This window comes from Pseudophryne corroboree, chromosome 10 (genome assembly GCF_028390025.1).
Source record: "Pseudophryne corroboree isolate aPseCor3 chromosome 10, aPseCor3.hap2, whole genome shotgun sequence".
Classification (NCBI taxonomy): Eukaryota; Metazoa; Chordata; class Amphibia; order Anura; family Myobatrachidae; genus Pseudophryne; species Pseudophryne corroboree.
Window position 1 is genome coordinate 379814034 of NC_086453.1, and position 9641 is coordinate 379823674.

Here is a 9641-nt window from a genome sequence, read left to right on the forward strand (position 1 = left end):
GCCAGATATGATGCAGCAAATCTGCAACGGTCTGAGCCTTTGTTTTACATCGGTAATAGCAGAGCAGGAGAGCGGAGTTACAGATTTGTTACGGTGTAGTCAGGTTGTGCTGTCGCTGCATTCAGTTATAAACTACTAAGCACTGAGCGAGTGGCTGCAAGAACAGGAGTCACTCGGGTAACACATCTGTAGGTATATGGTGGGCATTTAGCCGGAGTGAAGGACATGAGTAATACACCTTTTTTCCACCAAAATGCAGCGCCACAAGGGATCCGCAGCGCCCAATTACAGTACGCAAACGAATAATCAAAACAGGAAAATAGTGACTTATAGGGGAAGACAATATAGGACAAGTACAAGGTATATAAACGTAGCTACAGCAGCAGACGACACGGACATACAGTAAACATCCCCATGTGCAGTCTTTCTGTTCTGCCAGAGATGACATCATCTCTAAGCGCCAGTGATCCGGTTATCTCTATGGGGGGTCATTCCGACCTAATCGCTCGCTGCAGTTTGTCACAGCGCAGCGATCGGGTCGGAACTGCGCATGCCATCCGTCGTTGCCTAGCGATCGCCGCTGGGTGAGAGGGGGTTGGACTGCGGCGTTAAGCCGCCGTTTAGGGGGCGCGGTCCGGCCACGCCTGCGTTGGGGGGGCGAGCTGCGGTGGCTGCGTGACGTCACACGCAGCCGCTGCGGGCCGGGGAGCGACCAGTAGCTCCCGGCCAGCACGCTAAAGCTGCGCTGGTCGGGAGCTACTCTTGAAGTGCAAAGGCATCGCCGCTGTGCGATGCCTTTGCACTTCTGCGGGGGGGGGGGGGGCAGCACTGACATGCGGGGCGGAATAGCCCTGTGCTCGGCGTCCCCCCGAATGTCAGTGTGAATGATCGTAGCTGTGCTAAATTTACCACAGCTACGATCAACTCGGAATGAACCCCTTTAGTGTTAGCGTGACCTGGGTCTGATGACTTGGGTCAGAGCGCTTACGCTGAAGGCTACCCGGATCTGACCCAGTAAGATCTCCTGGGTAACTGTACCTGGGTTGTTTTTACAAGACACTTTTCCACCCAGCCGCGACCCGGGTTATTGCGCAGTAAAAAGGGGGTAAAAGTGGGAGCTCTCAAATTAAGGAAGATTACAAGAGTTTCATATCTGGAGTTTCAAATCTGGAGTCACACTGGAGGAGCTGCGCGTCCCTGTCCTGTCAGCGTCTGTGTCCACTGCAGAGGGAAAACGGCGCTGGTGAGCTGCTGGATCCTCTCATAGTGAAGCCCCGCCCCTTCAATGGTGCACGGTCTTCCCGCTTTTTTTATACTGGCTGAGGAATCTGGTGCTTAAAATGGAGCAGAACCGTTTTACGGTTGTGGTGCCAGTGTGGGTACTGTGTACAGTGTACAGGGACACAGTTGTGTACTGTGTCCAGAGACGCATTACGCCCCGTTTAGATGCCGTGCGTCTCCATACCCTCATGCCGCCATAATGGCCGGCGCCTCGCTAGCCGGGACGCCGGCTTAGTACTCACCACTCTCATTCTTCTGGCTCTGCTAGGGGTGGCGGCATGCTGCAGGAATGTACGCTCGCCGTGGTGGGGCTTGCGAATAGGTCCCTCAGGAGCTCAGTGTCCTGTCAGCGGGGAACGGGACCATTAACCCTTCAAGAGGTTGGGCCGTTCCCGCTGATGCCAACCAGCCCTGCCTGAAAATAATAAACATATAAAATAAATGCAGAAAACTCTTCAGGAGCTTCCTTCAGCGTGACCGGCTCCTCCGGGTACATTTTCAAAACTGAGTCTGGTAGGAGGGGCATAGAGGGAGGAGCCAGCCCACACTATCAAATTCTTAAAGTGACCATGGCTCCTAGTGGACCCGTCTATACCCCATGGTAGTAAATGGACCCCAGTATCCTCTAGGACGTAAGAGAAATCTATCTAGTATATATTTAGTTAGTATTCCCTCTAGAAATTGTAGAGGTCAGGGCGCAGGACTGCGGGGGCATATGTGTGCGTGCGCCCGCCCAAAAAGGGGGAGTGGTCATGCAAATTAGTGGGCGTGGCCATCGAATGGCATTTAAGTGGGCGGTGCTGCCTACAGACGTTACTCCAGGGGGAGTGGGCGGCCAGTGGCGTCACTGTTGGGGGCATGCCCAGCACCTAGGGAGGTGCTAGGCTTCCCCCAATCTCTCTTCCGTAGTGTGCTGGGAGGGCAGGAAGTGGACGGCTGTTTTAGCAGGGCGCCGCAGAAAGGGCAGGGCGGATTTTGCCCTCAAAAAATCGGGCAGGGCGCGGCGCCCTGCTAAAACAGCCTAGCGTGAGCACTATTTAGTCTGTAGCACACGGCAACAGCACTAGTATATCCAGAAAGTCCTCGCCTAAGAAATGTCACACTTTATATTTGCTATTATGCTTGGATAATGTCACAATATTCAATGATTTTGCAAAGAAAAAAAAACCCTCATAAATCCAACTGCATTAACGGGTATAGAGCGCGGCAGTATACTCTAAATACTAACCCTTGGTCCTCGACCGCGGTGAAGCAGGCTTTCTTTTCCACGCGCTAACAGACGGTGCTATATGTGAAATGCATTAACAGCAAATGGAAACAGAATTAGAAAAAGAAAAAAAATAGATGAAAGGTTTCATTTTGAAAAAAACAAAACAACAACCACGGATTAAATCCCACGAGCTTTGCAAGTGCAATGACAGCGTGACAAGTCACAGCGGGGAGCGGAAGGTAAAAGGAAAGAAGTACATAGAGCGGAGTCTGACGGGACATCCACAGGTAAATGCAGGAGGATACGGCAAAGATAAAACATCTCAGTGAGCAATGAACGTATAGCTACAGATGGAGCCATGCTCATCTAGCCTTCTCTGCTGTGCCTAGGTGCACCAAGGTTATTAGCATAAGCCTTTCATCTATTGTTCTCAGCTGCAATACAATACAGAGAGAACAATACAACAGGGGATTAAGTCATTACAGCATTAATCCTATTAAATGCAAAGATGAAGAGGGCTCCATCTGTATAGGAGCACCATATAAGAACACTCATGGTGGATACATAACGGAGAACACAGCATTATGGATGGTCATTCCGAGTTATTCGCTCGCTAGCAGTTTTTAGCAGCCGTGCAAACGCTAGGCCGCCGCCCACTGGGAGTGTATTTTAGCTTAGCAGAAGTGCGAACGAAAGGATCGCAGAGCGGCGGCAAAGTTTTTTTGTGCAGTTTCAGAGTAGCTCAAAACCTACTCAGCGCTTGTGATCACTTCAGACTGTTCAGTTCCTTTTTTGACGTCACGAACACGCCCTACGTTCGCCCAGCCACGCCTGCGTTTTTCCTGGCACGCCTGCGTTTTTTCAAACACTTCCTGAAAACGGTCAGTTGACACCCAGAAACGCCCTCTTCCTGTCAATCATCCTGCGACCAGCAGTGCGACTGAACAGCTTCGCTAGACCTTGTGTGAAACGACATCATTCATTGTAATAGTACGACGTGCGTGCGCATTGCGCAGCATACACATGTGCAGAAGTGCCGTTTTTTTGCCTCATCGCTGCACAGCGAACGAATGCAGCTAGCGATCAACTCGGAATGACCACCTATATTACAGGAAAAAATAGATAGATTGATAGCTAGATAGATAGCTAGATAGATAGGTGTGTGTGTGTGTGTGTGTGTGTGTGTGTGTGTGTGTGTGTGTGTGTGTGTGTGTGTGTGTGTGTGTGGGGAGCAGATTTGTGCACACACAGCAAGTCCTTGTCCAAAACAGCTCACACTCTAATGAGATGCCCCAGGCGCACACAATGCAGTCACAAGGTCACATCAGCAGAGCGGAGATTTAAACCTGTTTTATATGCTTTTAGGGCAATTTTATTGTGGCGGAACGACTGCCGCGGTCCCACAAGAGCGCTGTCCTCCTCCATAAATCTGACATGCAATGTATGGAATATATTTACACACGCAATGAACTTCCAGCCACAGCAAACGCATAACTCTCGGAGAACAGATTACTTCTCTATGATAAATCTCCCTGATATCTAAACTAAGAATCTTAGCTGCCGGTCACTAATCAGATGTTATTAGCAGTATATTAAATAAGAAAATTCAATCTTGGCAGGACATATAATGATGCATCCAACACTGGATGGGGGAATTTAATGACGGAAATGCGATGTACGGCTGCTGTCTGTCCTTGGAGATAGGAACGGCAATTTATCACATGAACCGCTGCAGTTTAAGTAGGTAGCAATCCATACAAGATAGATGGAAATCACAGTAATTGTAACAGACATTGGGGGTCATTCCGAGTTGTTCGCTCGTTGACGATTTTCGCAACGGAGCGATTAAGGCAAAAATGCGCGTGCGCATGGTACGCAGTGCGCATGCACTAAGTATTTTAGCACAAAACTTAGTAAATTTACTCACGTCCGAACGAAGAATTTTCATCAATGAAGTGATCGGAGTGTGATTGACAGGAAAGGGGTGTTTCTGGGTGGAAACTGAGCGTTTTCTGGGAGTGTGCGGAAAAACGCAGGCGTGCCAGGATAAAACGCGGGAGTGTCTGGAGAAACGGAGGAGTGTCTGGGCGAACACAGGGCGTGTTTGTGACGTCAAACCAGGAACGAAACGGGCTGAACTGATCGCAGTGGAGGAGTAAGTCTCGAGCTACTCAGAAACTGCTAAGAAATTTCTATTCGCAATTCTGCTAATCTTTCGGCGGCCTAGCGTGTGCAATGCTGCTAAAAGCAGCTAGCGAGCGAACAACTCGGAATGACCCCCATTACACATACCTAGTTCACACAGAACGTTCAGCCGGGACAGTATACAATCCGAGTGCTGTGTGACGTTCTGCGGGAGAGTTTATGTCAGTGTGGAAGTTAACGGCTGTACATTTAGGAGATGAATGGCCGCAGATGACGCAAGCTGGGCCCGTACTTAGCTGGAAAATGAGAATGATTGCGCCTGTATATACCACACGGCAGTACAAAGATACACCAGCAAGGAGATAATGAATTATTCCTCTCTAGCAGTGGATGGACAGGGCCGGCCAAGATTAGCAGCTGACGCAAAGACCACAACGTATGTCGGGTTCCGTACGGTGCAACCCAACCTGCTCAGGATTTGGGAACTTAGGGGGTCATTCCGACCTGATTGCACGCTAGTTTTTTCCGCTGCGCTGCGATCAGGTCAGAACTGCACATGCGTATGCACCGCAATGCGCAGGCACGTCGCACGGGTACAAAGCGGATCGTTGCTGAGCGATGGGTTTTACGAAGAATCCATTCGCACAGCCGATCGCAAGGAGATTGACAGGAAGAAGGCGTTTGTGGGTGGCAACTGACCCGTTTTCTGGAAAAACACAGGCGTGTCCAAGCGTTTGCAGGTGGGGTGTCTGACGTCAATTCCGGACAAGAACAGGCTGAAGTGATCGCAGCGGCTGAGTAAGTCCAGAGCTACTCAGAAACTGAACAAAACTTTTTTGTACAGCTCGGCAGCACATGCGATCGCACACTCGCAAAGCGAAAATACACTCCCCTAAGGGGCGGCGACTATCTGATCGCAGTGCTGCAAAAAATAGCGATCGAAGGGCTAGCGAGCGATCAACTTGGTATGACCTCCTTAGTCAGTAAGGATTTTGCAATTTCTGCTGAAAAGCAATTGCTGCGATCAAATAGTTTCCGCCAAGAAATTGAGAAAATACGCCCATCGTAGAAATTGTGAATGCATCGCAATATGCGGATGTTCGCAGAACCATACGTAATTATCGTAACTTCAGAGATTTTTCCCATTTGCGCCAGGCAAGGTCGTCCACAATTCTTCCGACACAAGAGGCTGGAAGTGGTCATCACTGACGTCAGAAGCCCTACTTAAAAACGCCTGGACACGCCTGCGTTTTTTCAGACACACCCTGAAAACAGCAGGTTTCCGCCCAGAGACGTCGGCTTCCTGTCAGTCAAACAGCGGTTGCATTGTGATCACAGTGTGTACGCATTTTCTGCCGCTATTATTACTCGCACGTATGCAATGCGAACGCTGTGCATGCATAGTTGTTTGAATCGGCCAGATTGCGATTTGCAAATTTTGCAATATTTACTGAATAAGGGGGTAATTCAGATCTGATCGTAGATGTGCTAATTTACTCTGACATGCAGGGGGGGGGCCAGCACAGGGCTAATCCGCCCCGCATGTCAGGCCCTCCCCCGCACAGGTGCAACAGCATTACACGGAGGCGATGCTTTTGCACCTAGCGAGTAGTTCCTTGCCAGCGCAGCTCCTGCACACTGGTAGGCCGCTACCCAACGCGTCCTGGATCGCAGCGGCTGCGTGGCATGTCATGCAGCCGCCGCAGCCCGCCCCCCAACGATCCGGACAGAGCCGAGCGCAGTATACACTTCCCACAACTTCAGTACAAGTTCCACCTTTGTAATATGTATGTGTGTGTAACAATGTATGTATGTAACATCATATTTGTCAGCAACAATGTATGTAACAATGTGTGTGTCCATATAGCAATGTATGTGTCTCTGAGTGTGTGTATATGTGTGTAACAGAGTATATGTGTGTTGGTAACAGTGCATATGTTAGTATATATGTGATAGTGTATGTGTGTGTGTGAGAGAGAAATAGTGTATATGGGGTATATTCAAGCAGTGCCGAATTTTCCGACAGACGGAAAATCAGCACTAATTTGACCTCAGTGTATTCAATAACGGGCATTTTCGCCCCAGTTTTTTAATCCATTTTCACCCGTGCCTCTTTGGGGGGGGGGGGGGGGGGGGCGGGGGGATGTTGAATCGGCACGGACGAAAATGGACCTAAAAACTGTCGAAAACGCCCACAAATTCAACGAAACACATGGATTGGCGGCGTATTTGCCAAGCCACGTGGTTTTCGCCCGTGTGGATTTTTCGACCAGTCGAGAAAACGGCGCAGGCATTAAATAGGTGGAGTGGAAATTCGACCTAAAAATAGGCGAAAAGAGCAGTTATTTCGACTGGTCGAAGAAACGGCACTAATTGAATACCCCCCTATGTGTGCATGGCAATGTATGTGTGTGACAGTGCATGTATGTAGGTGTATATATGTGTGCATGTGCATGTGTAATAGTGTATATGTGTGTGACAGTGTATATGTCTGCGCACACATTACAGTATATATGTATGTCTATGACAGTGTACATGTGTGTGTAATGTGTATATGTGTCTGTATAACAGTCTATGAGCGTAACAGTGTATATATGAGTGTATATGTGTGCATGTGTGACAGTGTATATTTGTGAGTGTAATTGTGTAACAGTGTATACTAAAATTTGTGTGTAACGGTGTATGTGTGTCAGTGTGTGCGTAACAGTGTATGTGTGTGTGTGTCACAGTGTATATGTGTGTGTCACAGTGTATGTGTGTCAGTGTGTATATGTGTCACAGTGTGTCACAGTGTCTATGTTTGTCTCACAGTGTATATTTTTGTGTGACAGTGTGTGTGTGTGTGTGTGTGTGTGTGTGTGTGTGTGTGTGTGTGTGTGTCAGTGTATGTGTGTCACAGTGTATGTCAGTGTATATGTGTGTCAGTGTCACAGTGTGTGTGTCACAGTGTATGTGTGTGTGCCACAGTGTATGTGTGTGTCACAGTGTATGTGTTTGTCATAGTGTATTTGTGTATCACAGTGTATATGTGTGTCAGTGTGTGTGTGTGTGTGTGTGTGTGTGTGTGTGTGTGTGTGTGTGTGTGTGTGTCAGTGTGTATGTGTCACAGTGTATGTGTGTGTGTGTGTGTGTGTGTGTGTGTGTGTGTGTGTGTGTGTGTGTGTCACAGTGTATGTACGTCAGTGTGTGTGTGTGTGTGTGTGTGTGTGTGTGTGTGTGTGTGTGTGTGTGTGTCAGTGTGTGTGTGTGTGTGTGTGTGTGTGTGTGTGTGTGTGTGTGTGTGTGTGTGTGTGTGTGTGTGTCACAGTGTATGTGTGTGTGTGGGTGTCAGTGTATATGTGTCAGTGTGTATGTGTGTGTCACAGTGTATATGTGTGTGTCACAGTGTATGTGTAAGTGTGTGTCAGTGTATATGTGTGTCATAGTGTATATGTGTGTCAGAGTGTATGTGTGTGTCACAGTGTATATGTGTGTCAGTGTATGTGTGTGTCATAATGTATATGTGTGTGTCAGTGTGTATGTGTGTCGTGTATATGTGTGTCACTGTGTATATGTGTGTTTGTCAGTGTATATGTGTTTTTGTCACAGTGTATGTGTGTGTCAGTGTATATGTGTGTGTGTCGCAGTGTGAGTCACAGTGTATGTGTCAGTGTGTATATGTGTATGTCACAGTGTTTATGTGTGTCAGTGTGTCACAGTGTATATGTGTGTGTCACATTGTTGTATATGTGTGTCACAGTGTATATGTGTGTGTCACATTGTTGTATATGTGTGTCACAGTGTGTGTGTGTGTGTGTGTGTGTGTGTGTGTGTGTGTGTGTGTGTGTGTGTGTGTGTGTGTGTGTGGGGGGGGGGGGGGGGGGGGGGGGGGGGTGACAGTGTAGAGGTAGTATGGTGCTGGGGAGCTGGGCCCGGCTGCCTCACCTCGCACGGTAATAACCTCTCAGGATCACCACTGCTGCCGCATCCATCACCGGCCACACGGTGTCACTGTCACCCGTCCGCCCAGCTCATGGCGGGAAAGCGTGAGGAGAGGCGGCCGCTGCTTCGTCCGGCCCACACTGCCAGCTACCGAAGAGCCGCCCGCCGTCGCTCTGATTGGCGCATACCGCCAGCTATGCACCAATCAGGTTGCTGGGTTACAGCTTTATACTGGACAGCGGTGCTGCGATTGGTGACCGGCCGCCAGGGAGTGTACGGTGACTGTATGTGACCTGGGGCTGGGCCCGCACTGTGCATTGTGACTCCGCCTCATACCCCTCAGAGTGGGGGTGGCCAATAATAATTAATTACCTCCCCCAGGCACTAATGTGACTTCCTCTAGGGCAACTAGCTGGTGATCTATCTCTCTCTCTCTCTCTCTCTCTCTCTCTCTCTCTCTCTCTGTCTCTCTTTTCTCCTTTCCTTTTCCTCCCTCTAATCTGCTCTAATTCTCTCTCTCTCTCTCTCTCTCTCTCTCTCTCTCTCTCTCTCTCTCTCTCTCTCTCCTCTCTTTTCTCCTTCTTTCATTTTCCTCCCTCTAATCTGCTCTCTCTCTCTTCTCTCTTTTCTCCTTTCCTTTTCCTCCCTCTAATCTGCTCTCTCTCTCTCTCTCTCTCTTCTCTCTTTTCTCCTTTCCTTTTCCTCCCTCTAATTTGCTCTCTCCCCCTCTTTCCTTTTCCCTCGCTCTCTTTCATCATCCCTTCTCTCTCCCTCTTTCCCTTTCCTCCCTCAAATCTGCTCTCTCTCTCTCATTCTCTCCCTGTTTACTTTTCCCTCTCTTTCATTTTCCCCTCTCACTCTCCCTCTTTCCTTTTCCCATCTCTCTCTCTCTTCTCCTTCTTTCCTTTTTGCCTCTCTGTCTCCCTCATTTCTTTTCCTCTCTTTCTTTTCTCCCACTTTAGCCTCTCTCACTTCACTCTTATCCCCCTCTTTCCCTTTCCTCTCTCTCTCTCCCTCTTTCCCTTCCCCCTCTCTCTCCCTCTTTCCCTTTCCCCTCTCTCTCTCCCTCCTTCCCTTTCCCCTC

At 49.0% G+C, this 9641-nt stretch overlaps 1 protein-coding gene across 1 annotated transcript in view; it reads right to left on the reverse strand.

The window, feature by feature from the left end:
* The window catches only part of GRAMD1B (GRAM domain containing 1B), a 662311-nt gene extending 653657 nt beyond the window's left edge, over positions 1–8654 (reverse strand). Inside the window, exon 1 of the mRNA XM_063943811.1 lies at positions 8561–8654. The gene's annotated coding sequence lies outside the window, so the exon portion shown is untranslated. The remainder of the gene's footprint in view (positions 1–8560) is intronic.
* Between the last annotated feature and the right edge of the window lie 987 nt (positions 8655–9641).